The sequence below is a fragment of the Anabrus simplex genome, chromosome 2 (genome assembly GCF_040414725.1).
Source record: "Anabrus simplex isolate iqAnaSimp1 chromosome 2, ASM4041472v1, whole genome shotgun sequence".
NCBI classification, from domain to species: domain Eukaryota; kingdom Metazoa; phylum Arthropoda; class Insecta; order Orthoptera; family Tettigoniidae; genus Anabrus; species Anabrus simplex.
In genome coordinates, this window is record NC_090266.1 from 1,040,033,385 (window position 1) to 1,040,056,068 (window position 22,684).

At 42.1% G+C, this 22,684-nt stretch overlaps 1 protein-coding gene across 1 annotated transcript in view; it reads right to left on the reverse strand.

Moving 5' to 3' along the window:
• Positions 1–22,684, reverse strand: part of LOC136864666 (CBP80/20-dependent translation initiation factor) — a 522,912-nt gene that overhangs the window by 375,647 nt on the left and 124,581 nt on the right. The gene's annotated exons all lie outside the window — the stretch shown is intronic.

Consider the following 22,684-nt stretch of genomic DNA (forward strand, 5'->3'; position numbering starts at 1 on the left):
CTAAAATGTATACTGGAGACAAATTACTTTTCAAATGCGAATATCAGAATAGGTTTGCTGAGTGAATTAGTTTCGTGATATGGATCGAGTAGTTTACATTCGGGAGATGATTGTTCGAACCTTATCGTTGGCAGCCCTTAAAATGAGTCTTCATGGTTTCCCATTTCCACACCAGACAAAGGCCGGGGCTGAAATTAATTAAGGCCACAGCCACTACCTTCCTAGTCCTAGTTTAGTCCTATTCCATCGTCGCCAAAATCCCATATGATTTAGTGGTACGTCAAACAAATGACAAAGAGAAAAATGATCGGTTTGACAAAAGCTGATATAGGCCTACTACTGCTCATTGAAAATAATTAATATCAAGATGTCTAATGAGATACGAGGCGATATGGCTATACGTTGAAGAATATCTGGGAACCAGCTCTTGTTGCTTCATTTAGGAACCATGCACATAAATATACGTCTATACGGCAACTACACGTGAGACACACAGTAAATGGGCGCGGGGTAACTGCAATTGCTTTCATCTACGACTGGGAAAGATGCCTCGAACGGGGAATGAGGAAAAATATCTTAGGACATTTTACTTTCTCTTAAAACAATCACCACCACTATACCGTATTTATCAAATGAGAATGAGAGAATCAATATCCGTTGATAGAGTTGTATTTTCAATGGAGCACCTTCCGTGCCTAACTATACTGCGGCAGTAAACTAGGGTCCGTACCGTACGCAAAGATACGAGTAACTTACGTTTAATTATTTCATGCCTGTCAGATCGTGTATGTACCATTTACTACTTTACACGTTTCGAATCAACAATGAAGTGAACTCATTCCAACAGTGTTCACGGAATGCTAGAATTCTACTGTAGCCTAATTTACTCGTGCTGAATTTCTTTTCACAGTTGATATTTCTTAATAGCTGTAGTATTCACCATAGTTATCCGATTAAAATGGTGACGGTTACAGTGTGCCTGGTCAAACACCTCTTGTATAGATCTGATCTGATTTCGCAGTTACTTGCAGCAAATAACATAAAAACTGTTAGGGAAGTACCCTAGTTACATATTTTAGCTGAAGGCTGCCTGACCAAGGCGGTATTGTGGCACCTGCTTGGCGTGGAACAACGTGAGTTCGATTCTCGGTCAAGAAGTCGAGAAACTTAGAACAAAATATTTTACTCCCGGAGAGATATATTCATTTAGCTTTCAATTACCTAGTTATTAATGGGGATGCTTAACCAAGGCGGTAAAGGTGTCCTCGGTTCACCCGTTCAATTCCCGTCAGGAAGTAGGACAATTTAGAACCGAAATTTCCACTTCTGGAAAGGCACATGGCCCTGACATTCGCACAGCGAACACTAAGAATGAGTACCAGGTTAATTCCTGGAGGGGGGCGAAAGTGATCAGGCATAGACTAACTACTATTCCACTAGTGTCGAAGTTACGGATAGTAGAAGCCTTTGTCTTTCACTCTTCCAAGGGCCTTCATGTCATGCTCAGGGACTTTGTCGCTTTTATCTGGTTGTAACTGAGCTTATCTCAACATGAAAAAAATTACTAAAATGAATTGCACATTCGATCATTCCGTTTTGAATAACTCGATACTGTCAAAAGAGTAAATCATTTTATTTACACCTGGGAGACCAACACAGCAAATTTATATTGCACAGATATTGTGCAAATGAATATGAGAATTGTTAGTGAGATGCTCTGTCCAAGTTATGTAAATAGCTAAATAATTGCACCGCACTTTTTGGACAATTGCACACATACGTAAATGTGCAACTCATATGTTGTTCAACTTGCTTGTTGAATCTACCAAGTTTTTTTTTTTTTTTTTGCTTTACGTCGCACCGACACAGATATGTCTTACGGCGACGATGGGATAGGAAAGGCCTAGGAGTTGGAAGGAAGCGACCGTGGCCTTAATTAAGGTACAGGCCCGGCATTTGCCTGGTGTGAAAATGGGAAACCACGGAAAACCATCTTCAGGGCTGCCGACAGTGGGGCTCGAACACACTATCTCCCGATTACTGGATACTTGCCGCACTTAAGCGACTGCAGCTATCGAGCTCGGTCTACCAAGTTTAGCAGTCCTTGAATTTCAGATAGTACTCTAAAATAACTTAGGCCTCCAATAAAAATTCAAAATTCTTGTTAACAATTTCAAAATTATTCATTAAAATATTAACCTTTCTGGTGTTGCCAATTGTGTTTTAAAAAGCCTAACGTCATCCCTATGTGTTTATCACTCAATGTTACTTATGTCCTTATAGGAATGAGAGAGTAGATGAAGACACCATATCCTCATAGAGAAAACGAATGTCCTCCAGGATGCGTGACGAGTTTCAGCTTGCATAGTGTAGACTGTTTCAGCTGGTCTGTTATGTGTTCAACAGGGTACTGCTTAAGGAAGGTGTGGACTAGTTCATCAGGGGTGCTGGTGAACTCCGGGATTGTCGCCCTTTAGAAAGGCCTATTCCCGACTTGCTAACGAAACTTTTTCGTAGTTGGTGGAAAGGTGGTCAGCTAGATGATATTCTTGGACAATAAGGTGATCAAACATAACTCCAACCTCTTATATACTTTTCCAGGTGTTCTCCGTTCGTGGCACCAACAGAGTCTTGAGTGCAATAGATCCTACACTAATCGATACAGATCGTTCAAATAGTTCTTTTTTTAAATGCTATTAGTTCGGGGCGTCGACCCATGTGGATCTTTTGCCCCTACTGGCACCATATTGCATGAACCTGCGTGTAATATTGGAATGGCGGTAGTGTGGAATATTGTGTGTGAGGAAAGGAAGATTAAGGACGTCACAAACACCCAGTCCCCAGGCCAGGGATATTAATCATTACAATTGAAAAACCTGACCCGGCCGGGAATGGAACCCGTCGCCACCGGGTGACAGGCGGACGCGTTGCCCCCTACACCGCGTTATTATGAACTCTTCTGATTCACGTTCAAGTTCACATCTAAACGAATGCATTGTTTACTCTTTCTAACAATGGAACCAGTTCAGGAAGTCTGCCTGTATGCTAAAGGACTGCATAAGACTTTGTACGGAGCTAACTCCCTCCTTCGATCAGTAGACAGAGGCTGGACACATCCAAAATATTTTTTACAAATTGTTATTTTTCTCATTTTCTCCTCCTCCACTTGGATCGTCCAAGAAGAAGGTATAAACTGACATATTATTTTCCAGAACTAACAAATGTAGGCACAGAATCCCAGCAAAAGAACTGAGTATCCTAGATGGTTAGACTCTCTTCTCCTATACTCAGTGTTTCGGTATAGAATCCTGGCAGAGTCGGTTCTCATTCAAGAATTCTTCAGTGCGAAGGACTCTTAAATTTACCAGCACATTTTCAGGGAGAAGAAATATTGTACCCATATGCCGAGTCACAAGGGTACAATATATTATATTTTTATCGAGTTTCCCATTATCACCCCCTTGTAAGGAAAGATTGGACGCACCCTGTACAGCACCGAAGTTTAATATTGTGGACTTAGACACTACATGCAGCCAATACACGACATTTGCGTGTTGTCTTAAATTAAATGCTTCACACCTTTTAATATAAAATTAAAACTATGTTCCAAGGAACTCTACCAGGAAGGTGTGCCCCTGCTACCTCTGTGCTGACACTGTTTCATTCCACACTGTTGACAGAGGTAATTGACTTCGGTATTTTGTGTAGGATGTATCGAGTGGCCTACATTCTTACACTCATAATGTACATCTGGAAACTAATTTTATGAATATGCAGGAAGAAGGGAAAGTTAAGCGTGGCCTCGAAGTCTAAGGAGGGGAACCCCGTATCTAAGGATTGAGGTCACGTCATCTTAGGGAGACTAGAGACTTGTATGTCTTCACGGTAGGACTCGAACTGGATTTGGGACTCAGTTACCCAGAGAATGTATTTTCTTCAGGTGGCCCGTATTAATTGCATGGCAATGCTAAAGATTTTCCTCACTGAAGTCTCACAGAATCCATCCGAATCCAGGTAACTACAGTATACCTACCACTACGGATTATACAATGAAATATTAGCTAGTCTTTTCATGTAAAAGTACATGACACTAATGCCCTATTCAATCCAAACATAAATCATAAACGTTAACAAACCCGTTCCATATGCCCGGTGTAAAGTTCACTCCTTATTTTCTCTCAAACAATTGCCCATAAGTACATGCCGTTTAGCTGTACACTTCCTCTCTCTCCTAAAATCAATGGAATATTTCTGGAAAAATGAAATGGATCCACACAAATAATTATGCAATTTCAAAGAAACTTCTCTTTAAGTCCTAATATCCCTACCATCCTGATATTGTGGCAGGGTAAGGTGTTAATCGTGTAAAGGTGTTCTTATCAGTCTGTATCAAAGGAAGTCCCGCAAAAGATTTAAATCGTGGGTTAAGCAAGAGACAATTAAGTCAGCTTTTTCTGTTGTTGGCATTTTCACACTACCCTACCTGCTTCTTTTCGCTCTATTCAATGGTGACATCCATTACGCCGTACGAGGTCATTTGGTTGCTAAATTTCCTAATTTTCATCTTCTTCCTACCTAAGTCTCAAGAGAGAATTTTCATTCAGATAAAATACATTAAGTGACTTAGTGTGTTTTAACCAGATTTAATTGTTATCTAAGTGCTGTATGGAATGAAGTACGGGTAAAATGCAGTAAGTCTACATTAAGTCGAGATGTCATTTTCCATTAACTAATAATGGTACCATAACATATTTAGTCATTAAACCAGTGACATCTTTTCATAACACTGTTAGTTGAACTCGGTTAACTATGAAAAATACCATTTCAGCTATATAGCGCTACTCTAAATACCCTAAAAAACCCACTGCATAATTTTAAATAGGAACATTCTTATCCTGAGAGCAGATATTGGCAACGAAAAACGGTGAAAACTTTCAAACCACTTTTTCTCGAATGTGAGGCTTTTGACCAACATATGGGAACCAACTACTTTATCAAAAGAGTCCACATTTTGAAAATCCTGGATACAAATGGAGCGACAGAAAGTCCTAAAAGTGATGTTCTCAGCTGGAGCAATAACAGGTATGATGACCACGAAAAGTAATTTATCTTAAATCAAAGTCCACAGTTTAGTGCTTGTAGAGATACTGGTATTACGCCCGTTGTGTAACCTATGCACTAGACATGATCTGAACATTTAAATTCCTTCTAAAATTGTACTACTGGCCACTGAAAGCTTACCTATATAAATATTTTTAATTTTTTTTTTTTTTTTTTTTTTTTTTGCTATTTGCTATTTGCTTTACGTCGCACCGACACAGACAGGTCTTATGGCGACGATGGGATAGGAAAGGCCTAGGAGTTGGAAGGAAGCGGCCATGGCCTTAATTATGGTACAGCCCCGGCATTTGCCTGGTGTGAAAATGGGAAACCACTGAAAACCATCTTCAAGGCTGCCGACAGTGGGACTCGAACCCACTATCTCCCGATTACTGGATACTGGCCGCACTTAAGCGACTGCAGCTATCGAGCTCGGGTTTTCTTTTTTAAATTACAATTTGCTTTTTCACAGATGGGTCTTACGGCAACGATGGGATAGGAATAGAAAAAAAAGTGCCTGTGACCTTAATTAAGGTACAGCCCCAGCATTTGCCTGAGAAATGGGAAACCACGGAAAAGTATCTTCAGGGCTGCCAACAGTGGGGTGCACACAGTTAGCTGCGTGACGCAAACCGCGCAGCCACTGACTCGGTGAAAATACACTGGCGGAAAAAATATCCAAACACCATGAAATAAGGAATGTAGAATACGGATATTTTGGCAATGTATTTTTAGAGGTAGCATATTTAATTGATTAAAGGTGGAATAATACAGGTTAATATCCGCGCGAGAAAAGCCATTGCAAATGTGCCATGCTGGTCCATTAATAATCGGTGTAACCGCCTGACTGTTGAATGCAGGCATGGAAACGTGCATGCGTTGTGTCGTACAGATGCCGGATATCAGCTTGTGGGATGGAGTTCCATGCCTGTTACACTTGGTCGGTCAATACAGGGATGGTTAATGCCGGTTGTGGATGACGCTGGAGTTGTCGTCAAATCGTCAAATGATGTCCCATACGTGCTCGATTGAGGACAGATCGGGGATCAAGCAGGCCAAGGCAACATGTCGAAACTCTAGAGCACGTTGGGTTGCAACAGCGGCATGGGGGGCGTGCATTATCCTGTTGGAAAACACCCTCGGGAACGCTGTTCATGAATGGCAGCACAACAGATCGAATCACCCGATGGATGTATACATCTACAGTCAGGGTGCATGGGATAACCACGAAAATGCTCCTGCGGTCATAGGAAATTGCTCCCCAGACCAGAAGTCCCGGTGTAGGTCCAGTGTGTCGACGCCGCAGACAGGTGGAATGCAGGCGCTCACCTAGCCTGCTTCCAACCAACACATTTCCATCACTGCCACCAGGCAGAACCGGCTTTCATCAGAAAATACAACGGACCTCCACTCCATCCTCCAACGAACTCTCGCTTGACACCACTGAAGTCGCAGACGGCGGTGGTTTGGGGTAAGTGGAATGCGCACCGCAAGGCGTCTGGCTCGGAGCTGCCCTTCAAATAACGGATTTCGAACAGTCCGTTGCGCCACTACGGTGCCAACTGCCGCTCGAATTGCTGCTGCAGACGCAGTCCGCTGCGCCACAGCCATACGCCGAATACGGCGGTCGTCCCTCTCGGTGGTGCCACGGGGAAGTCCGGAGCCTGGTCTTCTTGCGAGCGTACCTCCACATGACCACTGCTGCCAGCAAGCATGCACAGTGGAGATATTCCTGCCAAGTCGTTCTGCAATAGCGCGGAAGGAAAATCCATCTTCACGTAGCCCTATTATGCGGCCCCGTTCAACCGCAGTGAGCTGTTGATACTGGCCTCTTCGTCGTCGTAAAGGCATTCTTGACCCACTCACAGTCACTCCGTCCAGTTTCACAGGTAACTAACGCTCTCGCACTGTACACCCCGTAGTTAAAGCAAACCTGATGTGCAAAGTCATGGGGCTGCTACTAGCGCCACGCAAATGCGATTTGCGGGAATTATGAATCAGCGTCACCTTTCAGATGTATAAATACGCCTACCAACGTTCGTTAATCTAGCACAACCCCTTCGTGATTATTGGATATTTTTTCTGCCAGTGTACATTTGTACTGTTGTCTGTACACTGAAAAATTTTGCCTTATATTTCGCTTCTTTTCTCCAACTGATTATTTAAAAGTCGAAAATAGTTCAGTTTACTTTTTTTGCCTGTCTGTCCGTTTGTTTGGTACGCTATGACGAGAGAACGACTGCATAGAATTTCCCGAAACTCTAAATTTAAGTTCAAGTATAGCCGGGTTGTGTTCTATGTTATATGTTATTTCATTATTATACAGTGTCCGGCTCCACGGCTAAATAGTTAACGTGCTGGCCTTTGGCACAGACGGTCCGGGGTTCGATTACCGGCCGGGTCGGTGATTTTAACCTTAAATGGTTAATTATCTTGCCTCGGGGACTGGGTATTGTTGCTAGGAGCTTTACGTCGCACCGACACAGATAGGTCTTATGGCGACGATGGGATAGGAAAGGCCTAGGAGTTGGAAGGAAGCGGCCGTGGCCTTAATTAAGGTACAGCCCCAGCATTTGCCTGGTGTGAAAATGGGAAACCACGGAAAACCATTTTCAGGGCTGCCGATAGTGGGATTCGAACCTACTATCTCCCGGATGCAAGCTCACAGCCGCGCGCCTCTACACGCACGGCCAACTCGCCCGGTGGACTGGGTATTTGTGCTGTCCCCAACATCCCTGCAACTCACACACCACTCATAACACTCTCCTCCACCACAATAACACGCAGTTACGTACACATGACAGATGCCGCCCACCCTCATCGGAGGGTCTGCTTTACAAGGGCTTCACTCGGCTAGAAATTAAAATAATTATTATACAGTGGCGTAGCAATATTAAGGGGGCCACAGCAGGAAATATAAAATTCCTCGGTTAATATTAGCTTTATTGAAATATGTGCATTATGAAAGTTATAAAACACATATTTTTTATATTTTGTTTCACGTGCTTTTACCGTACGATGAGTCCACCTCCGTTGTGTAGCAGCTGCCATCCTCGGAAGCTTGGCTTCGATTCCCGGTACTGCCAGAAATTTAGGACTTGCAAGAGGGTTTGTACATGGTTAGAAAGGTACGTGCGGCTCATCTGCTTCGGGGTGCGGTTGAAAAGAGTTGCACCAACTTGGGACGGGGCAAGAATTTACATTTTTATCGTGCTAGCAATAATAATGGACAAACTGTTAGAAATACCTCAGAATATCCATATACACTGACTGACAGAGCAAATGCAACACCAAGAAGGAGTGGTCAGAACTTTATGCCAATTGCAGGGTAGACTGACGTCACTGAGGTATGCTCATGATGTGAAATGCGCCGCTGTGCTGCGCACGTAGCGAACGATAAATGGGACACGGCGTTGGCGAATGGCCCACTTCGTACCGTGATTTCTCAGCCGACAGTCATTGTAGAACGTGTTGTCGTGTGCCACAGGACACGTGTATAGCTAAGAATGCCAGGCCGCCGTCAACGGAGGCATTTCCAGCAGACAGACGACTTTACGAGGGGTATGGTGATCGGGCTGAGAAGGGCAGGTTGGTCGCTTCGTCAAATCGCAGCCGATACCCATAGGGATGTGTCCACGGTGCAGCGCCTGTGGCGAAGATGGTTGGCGCAGGGACATGTGGCACGTGCGAGGGGTCCAGGCGCAGCCCGAGTGACGTCAGCACGCGAGGATCGGCGCATCCGCCGCCAAGCGGTGGCAGCCCCGCACGCCACGTCAACCGCCATTCTTCAGCATGTGCAAGACACCCTGGCTGTTCCAATATCGACCAGAACAATTTCCCGTCGATTGGTTGAAGGAGGCCTGCACTCCCGGCGTCCGCTCAGAAGACTACCATTGACTCCACAGCATAGACGTGCACGCCTGGCATGGTGCCGGGCTAGAGCGACTTGGATGAGGGAATGGCGGAACGTCGTGTTCTCCGATGAGTCACGCTTCTGTTCTGTCAGTGATAGTCACCGCAGACGAGTGTGGCGTCGGCGTGGAGAAAGGTCAAATCCGGCCGTAACTGTGGAGCGCCCTACCGCTAGACAACGCGGCATCATGGTTTGGGGCGCTATTGCGTATGATTCCACGTCACCTCTAGTGCGTATTCAAGGCACGTTAAATGCCCACCGCTACGTGCAGCATGTGCTGCGGCCGGTGGCACTCCCGTACCTTCAGGGGCTGCCCAATGCTCTGTTTCAGCAGGATAATGCCCGCCCACACACTGCTCGCATCTCCCAACAGGCTCTACGAGGTGTACAGATGCTTCCGTGGCCAGCGTACTCTCCGGATCTCTCACCAATCGAACACGTGTGGGATCTCATTGGACGCCGTTTGCAAACTCTGCCCCAGCCTCGTACGGACGACCAACTGTGGCAAATGGTTGACAGAGAATGGAGAACCATCCCTCAGGACACCATCCGCACTCTTATTGACTCTGTACCTCGACGTGTTTCTGCGTGCATCGCCGCTCGCGGTGGTCCTACATCCTAGTGAGTCGATGCCGTGCGCATTGTGTAACCTGCATATCGGTTTGAAATAAACATCAATTATTCTTCCGTGCCGACTCTGTTTTTTCCCCAACTGTCATCCCTTTCGAACCACTCCTCCTTGGTGTTGCATTTGCTCTGTCAGTCAGTGTATATAAAATAGCTTGTCCTGACTGACTGACTGACTGACTGACTGACTGACTGATTCATCATCGCCGAGCCAAAACTACGGGACATAAAGAAATGAAATTTTGGGCATAGATTCATATTAAGATGTAGGTGCTCGCTAAGAAAGGATTTTTGGATATTTTTTCGCTAAGGGGGTGAAAAGGGGGTTGGAATTTTAAAATGAGTGTATCTATATCTCAAAACTTTGAAAGTTTACAGATGTAAAAATCGGTATTTAGAATCTCCTTTAAAAATAAGGAAATACGTATTTTTTTGTTTTCAGAAAATCCCAATAGGAGGGGTGAAAAACGGTAAAAAAAGGGGGTTGGATGCCTTTAATCAGAATACCGGTACTTATATCTCAGAAACTGAAGATATTACAGACCTGAAAATTGGTACTTTTGATCTCTTTTAAAAATAAAGAAACACCTATTTTTTTGTTTTTGAAAAATCCAATTAATGGGAGGGTGAAAAGGGGGGTTAAATTTTAAAAACAGTGCATCTATATCTCAAAACCTTTAAAGTTTACAGATGTAAAAATAGGTATTTAGAATCTTCATTAAAAATAAAGAAACACGTATTTTTTTGTTTTCGGAAAATCCCAATAGGAGGGGTGAAAAGGGGTGAAAATGGATTGAATGCCTTTAATGAGGATACTTATATCTCAGAAACTGAAGATATTACAGACCTGAAAATTGGTACCTTTGATCTCTTTTTAAAAATAAAGAAACACGTATTTTTTTGTTTTTGGAAAATCCAAATAATGGGGGTGAAATGGGGGGTGAAGTTTTAAAATGAGTGTATCTATATCTCAAAACTTTTAAAGTTTATAGATGTAAAATATGGTATTTAGAATCTCCTTTAAAAATAAAGAAACACGTTTTTTTGTTTTCGGAAAATCCCGATCGGAAGGGTGGAAAAGGGTGAAAAAGAGGTTGAATGCCTTTAACGAGGCTTCTTATATTTCAGAACCTGAAGATATTACAGACCTGAAAATTGGTATTGGGGTCCACTTTAAAAATAAGGAAACACGTATATTTTCGTTTTTGAAAAATCCGGATAATGGGGGGGTGAAAAGGGGGGTGAATTTTTAAAATGATTGTGTCTATATCTTAAAACTTTAAAAGTTTACAGATGTAAAAATTGGTATTTAGAATCTCCTTTAAAAGTAAAGGAATAAGTATTTTTTCGTTTTCTGTAAATCCCAATAGGAGGGGTGTAAAAGGGTGAATAGTGGGTTGAATGCCTTTAATGAGGATACATATATCTCAGAAACTGAATATATTACAGAACTAAAAATTTGTATATGGGATCTCCTTTAAAAATAAAGAAACGCGTATTCTCGGAAAATCCAATGAAAGGGGGGGGGGGAAGAATTCTAAAATTAATTGTCTTAATTGTATGAGAATACATACATATAATAAAAACTAAAGTTGTTACGGACGTGAAAATTGGTATTTTGATCTCCTTTAAAAACAAAGAAATACGCGTTTTGTGGGGGAAACCATTTTGGGGGGCGGGAGTGGAAAGGAGTAGAATTCCTTTCATGAGGACACATAAATCAAAAACTGAAGAAGTTAGAGTCGTGATAATTGCTATTTAGAAGATCCTTTACTATTAAAGAAACAAGTATTTTTTGCCGGAAAATTCACTTAAGGGGGGGGGGGGGAGAAGTGTGAAAGGAAGTAAAAAAGCGAATTATTTTTATGGGGATACTTATATCTCAAAGCTCAAGGTAATAGACGTGAACATTGGGGTTTGGAATCTCCTATAAACATAAAGAAACACTCCTTCTTTTAATTTTCTTTGGGGGGGTAAATAAACTTAACGGCGGTGGGGTGTAAAAGGAGGTGAGACCAATTGATTTTGCTGTTCATAATGTACTTATAAGGAGGCTCCGTTGCTCAGGCGGCAGCGCGCCGGCCTCTCACAGCTGGGTTCCGTGGTTCAAATCCCGGTCACTCCATGTGACATTCGTGCTGGACAAAACGGAGGCGGGACAGGTTTTACTCCGGATACTTCGCTTTTCCCTGTCATCATTCATTCCAGCAACACTGTCCAATATTTAATTTCATTTGTCATTCATCGATCATTGCCCCAGAGGAGTGCTTCGGCAGCCGGCACAATTCCTACTGTCGCCGCTAGATGGGGCGTTATTCATTATATTCCTGACCCTGTCGAATGACTGGAAACAGGCTGTATATTTTCGATGTACTTATTCTGATCATAAACCGATCTTTTTAATCTTTCCTGGGTTCGTTTTCAACAGCCAACTTTTCCTTCGGAGAACGTTCTTATATTACAGTAGATTCTCCTGGCATATGAATAAAAATGTAAACACATTTGAAATAAACGATAGGAATGAGATTGACGGTCCACTTGTTCACCTCTATAATAAGGTCAATAATGCACGGAAGTATGTCATTCGTATCGCCAGAGATCCCGCACACTTGCCTACGCGCGACATTGGTGCTGGTCACATTCTCAACAATAACAATGGCAGCAGATGTAATTTACCGCCAAGTAGCGGTCTTGCATCTTGCTGTGGGGTCCAGAACATCTATAATAATAATAATAATAATAATAATAATAATAATAATAATAATAATAATAATAATAATAATAATAATAATAATAATAATAATAATAATAATAATAATAATGTTCTGGACCGTCGTCAAATGTGCGGACCGCGGTGGAAACGGATCCTGGACGGGTAATGACTAAGAATGCAGTCTGGCCGCGGGTTCAGTACCGCCAAGGCGGATTTGTTCCATATTAAAAATGCTTATAAGAAAAGATGGGAAGTACGAAATCGATTGCTGGAAATAAAGATTGAAAAATTGGAGGAAACTTGCCATAATCTATTAGAAAACGAGTCAGATCGCGAATTTTGGCGGATTCTCGCAGAAAACGATTCAGATCGCGAATTTCGGCTGATTATATATCTAAAACAACATTCAATTATAAATTTCAGTACAATACCGTAGCGAAGCACGGGTATCTTGCTAGTATTACATATATTTGAAACGTGTAAATGACAAAAACTACAGACAATCTCTTTTCCAATATTTCATTTCTTTTAAAATGTAGCCGTACAAGCTATAGTACTGGAGATATTCATGAATTTACATTTCACCGTTATTTTCCTGCATTATTCTCGTCCGGAAATATACTTACTGGACGTATGGTACGAGATTTCATGTCAACAGATTGACGTCTAATGAGGTTCGCCTGCTTGTAACTAGTCAGTGATGGGTAGTACAACTAGTCAAATTTCTGCCTCGGGTCAATTGTTCGTGACCGTTCCGCTCAGTGAACCAATGGAAAGATGGTAGCATAGGGAGTGAGTCGGTCTTTGTCAACTCCATCAGGAACAGCATGGACAATCATGTTGTACTATACTGGAAGTCACTCTGTACGTCCCACTCGGAACAACTTAGAAACAACTCTTGTGTAGTAGGTATATCTGAAGTGACTGCTACATAAGGTGAAATATTTCTCGTTAAGGAAACATAAGGGACTGCCTGGCCGAGGCGGTAAAAGCGTGCTCGGTTCACCTGGAAGTACGTGGGTTCGATTCCCCGTCATGAAGTCGAAAAATTTAACTTCCGGAGGTGCACATGGCCCTGAGGTTCACTCAGCCTACACCAAAAATGAGTACCAGGTTAACTCCTGGGGGCAAAGGCGACCGGGCGTAAACTAAGCACTCTACCCCACCAAGTGCCGAGGTTACGGATAGTGGACGCCTGTACCTTCCACCTCTCCCAAGGCCTTCATGGCCTGTATGGAGATGACTTTGACGTGAAGAAAACAAACATAAGTACGTAAATACATACATTCATGCAGTGATGTAAAAAGTACAGTACAAGAATAATTAGGCTGAACTACATTTATCTGAGAAGTATTTTACTCGCTTATTACGTTATATGTGTTCAGAAGTATTCATAAGAGGACAATTGCAATTACTTCACAGAACGCCATTCTTAAGGAAATCACATATTTTTTCGCATGATACCAAAGTTTGTAAGGAGAAAGGTGTTTCCGTGCTTTGTTTCATCGTAGAAACATTAAGAGGCTATCGTTATCAAATGAGACTAAACATGACACCGAGGAACTTCCATAATTATTTTTCCCCGTTGTAGTTAGTAACATTTCAAATAATTTCCCATTCACTTTACAAAATAATGCATTCTCCTCGCTAGGCCTCAACCTCTTGGGACAAAGTATTTCTTTGCATTTGCCGAAAGTACGGTATGCAGTAGAACTTGAAAGAATACCTGATTTTTTTTTTAGAACATCCCGAAGAGTGATGGATGTTGTAGGTTAAATTTGACATCTTTGGAAATACTAGAGAGGCAAGAAAGTAATTCATCAGGACTGATTGAGATACTGATTTTTCTGCAGTAGAACTGAAAAATGTCTTTTCATCATCGCTTAATTTCTTCCTGTTTCTCCATGCTTTAACGTCTTCAAGCAGCAGCAAGCCAAACACACATAGCAGCGCGTAACAGCATGCTGTTACAAGAATGTAACGATTGCACTGTTATTTCAAGACGTAAATTACGAGAACCGCCTCTGTGGTGTAGTGGTTAGTGTGATTAGCTGCCACCCCCGGAGGTCCAGGTACGATTCCTGGTTCTGTCACGAAATTTAAAAAGTGGTACGAGGGCTGGAACAGGGTCCACTTAGCCTCGGGAGGTCAACTGAGTAGAGGGGGTTCGAATCCCACCTCAGCCATCCTCGAAGTGGTTTTCCGTTTTCCTTGGTGCGGGATGGTACCTAACTTAAGGCCACAGTCGCGTCCTTCGTCTTCCTCGTCTATTCCTTCCAATCTTCCCATCCCCCTACAAGGCCCCTATTCAGCATACCAGGTGAGGCCACCTGGGCGAGGTACTGGTCATTCTCTCCAGTTGTATCCCCAGACCCAATGTCTCACGCTCCAGGACACTGCTCTTCAGGTGATAGAGGTGGGATCCCTCGCTGAGTCCGAGGGAAAAACCAACCCTGGACGGTAAACTGATTAAGAAAGAAAGAAATTACGAGAAAAAGTTGAATTTTCTCAAAAGTAACTATTACAAGCAAAAATTACTAAAAAACAGTATTCGTTACATTTAATTTGATTACTTTCAATCAATTACTTCCCAAACTCTACATACATCCATACATACATACATACATACATACATACATACATACATACATACATACATACATACATACATACATACATACATACATACATACATACCCCTACACATATACAATGTTGTAGTTTACTTGTTAAAAATACATTCAAGCCATTCCGCTACAATTTGACAGCAACAATATCTTACCATAAAATTTTAACATAATTATTTTGTTTCAAAACTTATATTGACATTTCTTTTATATCGCTGAATGCTTAGTAGTCAGCGTAAATATAGAAACTACATACAAACTAAACGTCAGACTGTGATAAACGCGCTGCTATGTGTGTTTGGCTTGCTGCTGCTTGATGACGTCCTGACGACTGATGTACGTATAATTATTATGATAGTAATAGATTAATATTAAGTTAATTCTAGGATTCAAACGGGGAGAGTGAGGGGGAGGGGGCTGAGTGAATATTTCAAGCGCTGTACATACATACATACATACATACATACATACATACATACATATATACATACATACATAGCCTACATACGTACATTATTGGTAGGAGAAGGCACTGTCGTCTTCTCATCAAGAACACTTAAAAATCTACTGAGTGTAAATGTACTCTACTAGGAGCTGAAGCCTGTTTCTCGTCGTTGGTGTCTTAGGTACCAACTTAATGAGAGTCACATTTGCCACCAGGCTTTAAAATAGCACGAGCTGTATATACCATACCTTATCTATATATATAAAATAAGAGTTTTGTCTGTACATTGTTCAGAATTTGAAAAGAATGGTATTTCTGTATCGGTCATGTCCACAGTAATAAGAAAATGCATTTTTTTACTTTTCCGTAATTTCTGTCTGTCTGTCTGTCTGTCTGTCTGTCTGTCTGTCTGTCTGTCTGTCTGTCTGTCTGTCTGTCTGTCTGTCTGTCTGTCTGTCTGTCTGTCTGTCTGTACACGCATCACGATAAAACGGCTGAAGAGAATTTAATGAAAATCGGTATGTAATGTCGGGTGATGAACCACTGTAATCTAGGCTACAAATTATTTTGTTCACGCTGAGTGAAATGGTAGTTTAGGGGAATGTCTGAAATATAATTATCAAATAAGTTATTTATGTTATTAGTGGTCGTATCGATAAATACTACATAACTAACATAACTTTAGTTATGTCGTAAGTTAGTAGTAGTTATGTAAGAAATTAAATTTCCGATCACGTATGCTTATACATTGTTACCGTACCGCATATAGTCGGAGATATTCATGAATTTGGATTTTTGTTACTAAGTCCATATCAGCGCCGAGTCATGAGAAAATGGGTAAACAGAATTTAGTGAAAATCGGTATGTAAAGTCTGAGAATAAGGAACTACAGTCTACGATATAAATAATTTTGTAAGACACCCTAATATCACAGAGTCGAAAGAAAACTATTGTGAAGGCCTGCAATATAGAAAGCTCATAAACTTTATCAACAGTAACATTACATTGACCATAGTTTGTTGTGATGTGCTTTTTGTCTTCTGTTTCCTCTCATCCCCGATAGATAGGATTACTGCAGCGTACCGAGGCTTTTTAAAATTTGCTTGACGTCGCACTGACACAGGTAGGTCTTATGGCGACGATGGGATAGGAAATGAATAGTAGTGTGAAGGAAGCGGCCTTGGCTTTAAGGTACAGCCTGGTGTGAACGGTGTGAAAATGGGAAACCACGAAATACCATCCTTTTTTTTGCTTAACGTCGCACCGACACAGATATGTCTTATGGCGACGATGGGATAGGAAAGGTCTAGGAAGTGGAAGGAAGCGTCCGTGGCTTTAATTAAGGTACAGTCCCGGCATTTGCCTGGTGTGAAAATGGGAAACCAGGGCTGCCGACAGTGGGGCTCGAACCCACTATCTCCCGAATACTATCTTCAGAGTTGCCGGCAGTGGGGTTTGAATCCACTATCTCCCGGATGAAAGCTCACAGCTGCGCGCCCCTAACCACACGGCCAACTCGCCTGGTCGTACCGACTGTAACAGCCTGCCTGTATCTTGGTGGGAAGTAGCTGAGGTGTAAGATAACTTTCTTCTTTAGCATGTCATTCCTCTGGTTCATACATTTTCTGATATATCTGGTACGTAACACACTGGTTCATCATAGTATTCGAGCTATACAATCCCTACTCTGAGCCACTGATTGGAATGAGTAGTGTGCATATTTAACGGAATAATGGCAGAGAAGCGTTCACGGCAGTCTGCGGCCTGGTTATTCCAGCTCTGGAACTTTGGACTCTTAGATCGGCTCCGTAGTACTGTTCGTTGAAAGTGGGAAAGTGTGCGGTTTTTCATTTGATCGAGTATTTTATATGATAACATTGCTTTCAATCGCTACATTCCTACTGACGTTTTTGTAATGACCTATGTTGAATTCAGTTAGGAAAACAACAAAGTCAGTCTTTCTGAGAATCCCGTAGCGAAGCACGGGTACATCAGCTAGTTACAATATATCATAGCTTGGAGACTGTTCACCTCTCGCTAGAAAACTTGTATCTGGTAGTCCTCGAATTAAAATTAAATACTTTTGTAAAGGAGCATACATTCTTCATTTTTGTTCCCCGTTTCGTAGATGCACAAAAGATAATGAACAATCTTAACTGGCGATTTTCAAATATAAAGCTTCTCCGTTGAATGAGTGCAGTGTTAGTGAGGAACGGTGCGTTTTTACCCATCTAGCAGTCCCTCCACCCTTTCGACGCATTCTAATTTTAAATGCCGATGTATTCACACACATTCTGGCTACCAGCACAAGTAAATGGGATAGTAAGATGGATCCTCAGGATTGCCAAAGCTCTCTCACATTAAAATAACAATCTCAACAGTTCAATGTGTGGGAGGTAACGTTGCTCGCATCCGTAACATTCCTTAAGTTGTTCGTGCCTCCTGTGTGGTGCTAAATGAGTAACTGCTGGCAAACCTGATATCCCAGTCTGACGAAGATGTGCTGGTATGTAGAGGATTAATTGAATTAATAAATAATCGCCCATTAGGAAAGAACAAATAATAACACTTCAACTTGCTTTTCTCTAATAACTCCAGAAGTACAATACAGTCTAATTCAAAAACACATATTCACTCATTTCAAGACTGACTGTACTATTGAAGACCAAAGAAATCTGAAAACATTATAGGCGCTGCGAATGCCAATTTGGACTGCTATTTCTCGTCCACGTTTGGATGTATGCAGTCCAGATATTGTCAAATTACTTCATCCACAAACAAAGACACAGCGTCATAGCCCTTTAGGGTCTTGGCCTGTCAAGACGACTACTAACACGGTAGATGGCCTACAGATACTGTAGCTCCACGTGGTCAGCGTAACGATATCATTAGTCGTACTGCTTGACCTTCATAACCGGGGATACATCCAGCATCACATAATATACATTATGATTGTGAGATGTATAACTAATAAGTTAAAAAGAATCGCATGGAATAAATTTAGCATCATCCCATTCACCGCACAAGGAGCGCTCATCCAATGCAAGGAAATCTGAAATTAATTCGAATCCTGTATTATCAATTGTAGTCCGCCACTGTGATGTAGTGGTTAGGATGATTATCTGCCACCCCCGGAGGCCCGGATTCGATTCTCGGCTCTGCCACAAAATTTGAAAAGTGGTGCGAGGTCTGGAACGGGGTCAACTCAGCCTCTGGAGGTCAAATGAGTAGAGGGGGATCGATTCCCACCTCAGACATCCTCGAAGTGGTTTTCCGTGGTGCGGGATGGTACCTAACTTAAGGCCACGGCCGTTTCCTTTCCTCTTCCTTGTCTATCACTTCCGATCTTCCCATCACCCCCACACACAAGACCCCTGTTCAGCAGAGCAGGTGAGGCCGCCTGGGTGAGGTACTGGTCATTCTTCCCAGTTTTATCCCCGACCCAAAGTCACACGCACCAGGACACTGCCCTTGAGGTGGTAGAGGTGGGATCCCTCGCTGAGTCCGAGGAATAACCAACCTTGCAGGGTAAACGGATTAAGAAAGAAAGGAAGAAAGAAAGAAAGAAAGAAAGAAAGAAAGAAAGAAAGAAAGAAAGAAAGATTATCAATTGTAAACCTAGTTCCGATCTGCCTCTTCAAACTTACATCAGTCACAGTAAGTGTAAGAGTGTTATGTCCTTTCACCAATATGGCCGTATTTCAGCATTAAGATATCGCGCGCTTGTGGTTGGTGTTCCGAGTCAAACTGTCAGGTGTGTGAAATATCTGAGGTGACGAACTAACAAGAGATCTAAATCGCGACACACTAAGCGTTCGTCTTAAATGGGTTGTTCCCTAGGTTTTCTGTACTCCCTACAAGTGAATGCTGGAACTGTGTCCCATTTCACGTGTCAAGGCACCATTCTCAAAGCAGCCCGAAGTTCGTCAAAGCAGACTCCAGGGTAACTCGGACTGTCGAATGACACATACGAGGGCTGTAAATAAAGTGATTGCAATATTGATAGAAAGCAATGTTTAATGAACTAGCATTACATCCCTTCATTGTCACCCGCAAATTCTATTACCTCTGGCCAAAAGTAGGGAAGCCATTGGGGACCGTTGGCCTGGAGTTCTCTGTTGATGACAGCGACGGAGAGCTCTACTGCGTGGAGTAGAGATGCCACGTCAGGAAATCGGTGGCCTCGGAGAGGTTCCTTCAACTTTGGAAACAGGTCGATGTCTGGTAAGTACGGAGGGTTTACCAAGTCCTCCCAGTGCCACCGTTGCAATAAGAGCTTGACTTTGTTTGCGTCATGACAACGTGCAGCACAATAGGGCGATCATCTCGCAATAAACGTGGAGATTTGCGCCGCATAGCCAGACTCAGATGTCGCTCCAGTAGTCACTGTAAGAATAACACTCTCGTAGTTACATGCCACAATCAACACAAGCTTCATCCTACCGGCTTCCTGTTGAAATTTCTGAGGGCGTGGCGAACCTGGGTGACGCCATTCATTCGATTAACGCTTTAATTCAGGCTCGTAGGATCGTGCCCACGTCTCGTCAATGACGACAATACGCTGCAGAAATGTGTTTCCTTCGTTGTGGTATGTCCAGGAGGATGCTGGTTAGAGCATATCGGTGCAATTTTTGTACGTCAGTGAGTTGATGTGGAACTCAACGGAATAAATGTTCCTCAAGTTAAGATATTTCGTCAGTATGTACCACACCGTTTGATGACTAAGACCAAACTCTATGTATAATTCCGGAACAGTCCATGGATGCTGTACGGAAATGAGATCACTCACGATGTCAGTCTGATCTTGAGGAATGGACGGCCGACCTGTTCTGTGCAAATCCGCAGTCTTACTCCGACCTGCGCGAACGCCTTGACCCATCGCGCAACCGTCCTATACGGTAATGCATTCTCGCCACAGGCTTCACGTGATCCTCGATAACATTCTGATGCATTTTTGCTATGGATAACATCGCATTTAATCCGCGGACCCTGATCACCTTTTGAAAACATCTTTAAAGCGGTGAAATCGACACTCTTCACTTGAACGCCACACAGCAACAACACTCCCAGCTGGATGCCCGTCAAATGCACACTACACATCGACAATAGCACCACTTGACCACTCCCATATACTATTTGGGCATGCCCGATCTCCTCCCAGTGTCTGGACTACGTTGCCACTACTTTATTCACGGCCCTCATACATAATAAAGTACATGCAGCCGATTATTGTATGGATCTTACCTCCTTAAAGGAAACCAACGATGTTGAAGGTGCAGTTGGCCGGAACCAAACGTGCTTTCCATGTTTGTTTCTGCAGGGTGATGTGCGTCTTTCTATGCTTATTCTTAGCGTGTGTGTCTATATGAATCATATGAAAATACTTGGCTAAGAATAGGATTGGTCGTTTACCTGAAGAACGCGACGGCCAAGTTCACCGCAGACGTGATGAGAAAAGGGTCCATAACTTTACAACAAAGGCAGTATTTTATCAAGAGAGTAATTTTCCTCAGTAGGTGACTCATAGGAATCTCCAGAGCCCTGCGTAAGATATGGCAAAATTCCTTCTCTTCATATCTTCCATTTTCGTATAAGGCTGTTGTTTTGTAGTGTTGGCCATATAGATTGTACCACAAATAAGTTGAAGGTTTCCTTCACAGAAGGAACTCGCATACAACGACGAATGGAATGAGGCCGTCCCTACTATCTGCGGTTGTCATCAAATATATGCTTACCTCCACAGTGTGACGGTTAGCGCGATTAGCTGCCGTCTTCGGTGGGCCAAGTTCGATTCTCGGTGCTGCCAGAAATTTAAGATTGGTAGGAGGGCTGTTATGGGATTAATAAAAAAGATACATCCAGCTTACCCCCACTGGGGGGTGTATATGAAAGGAACTGCATCACCTCGGCGCGAGAGTACGAATTTGATTCATAACTCAATACTCAAAGTTATAATCATCATTTCATTTCTGGTACTTCTGAAAGACTGCCCCCCACGAGCTTGTGCTGGCTCCATCGACGACATACATACACCCTCTTGGTTGGAAGAGCTGGACATTAATCTATAAGAGACTGAAAACCCTCCACATTAATCTTTATAATGTGGACTTCGTATATATCTATATATATAAAATAACTTGTCCTGACTGACTGACTGACTGACTGACTGACTGACTGACTGACTGACTGACTGATTCATCATCGCAGAGCCAAAACTACTGGACGTAAAGAAATGAAATTTTGGGGATGTATTCATATTAAGATGTAGGTGCTCGCTAAGAGAGGATTTTTGGATATTCCTTCGCTAAGGGGGTGAAAAGAAGGGTGAAATTTTAAAATGAGTGTGTCTATATCTCGAAAGTTTAAAACTTTACAGATGTAAAAATTGGTATTTAGAATCTTCTTTAAAAATAAGGAAACACGTATTTTTTTGTTTTCATAAAATCCCAATAGGAGGGGTGAAAAGGGGTGAAAATGGGGAAAATGGGTTGAATGCCCTTAATCAGGATACCAGTACTTATATCTCAGAAAGTGAAGATATTACAGACCTGAAAATTGGTACTTTTGATCTCTTTTAAAATAGGTATTTTTTTTGTTTTTGGAAAATTCAATTAATGGGAGGGTGAAAAGGGGGTGAATTTTTAAAATGAGTGAATCTATATCTCCAAACTTTTAAAGTTTGCAGATGTAAAAATTGGTATTTAGAATCTTCATTAAACATAAAGAAACACGTTTTTTTTGTTTTCGGAAAATCGCAATAGGAGGGATGAAAAGGGGTTGAATGCCTTTGATGAGGCTACTTATATTTCAGAAACTGAAGATATTACAGACCTGAAAATTGGTGTTTGGGATCTACTTTAAAAATAAAGAAACACGTATTATTTTGTTTTTGGAAAATCCAATTAATGGGGGTGAAAAGGGGGTGATTTTTAAAATGAGTGTATCTATATCTCAAAACTGTTACAGTTTATAGATGTGAAAATTGGTATTTAGAATCTCCTTTAAAAATAAAGAAACACGTATTCTTTTGTTTTCGGAAAATCCCAATAGGAAGGGTGTAAAAGGGTGAATAATGTGTTGAATGCCTTTAATGAGGCTACTTATATTTCAGAAGCTGAAGATATTACAGACCTGAAAATTGGTAATTGGGATCTACTTTAAATGTAAAGAAACACGTATTTTTTCGTTTTTGGAAAATCCAAATGTTGATGGGTGAAAAGGGGGGGTGAATTTTTTAAAATGAATGTGTCTACATCTTA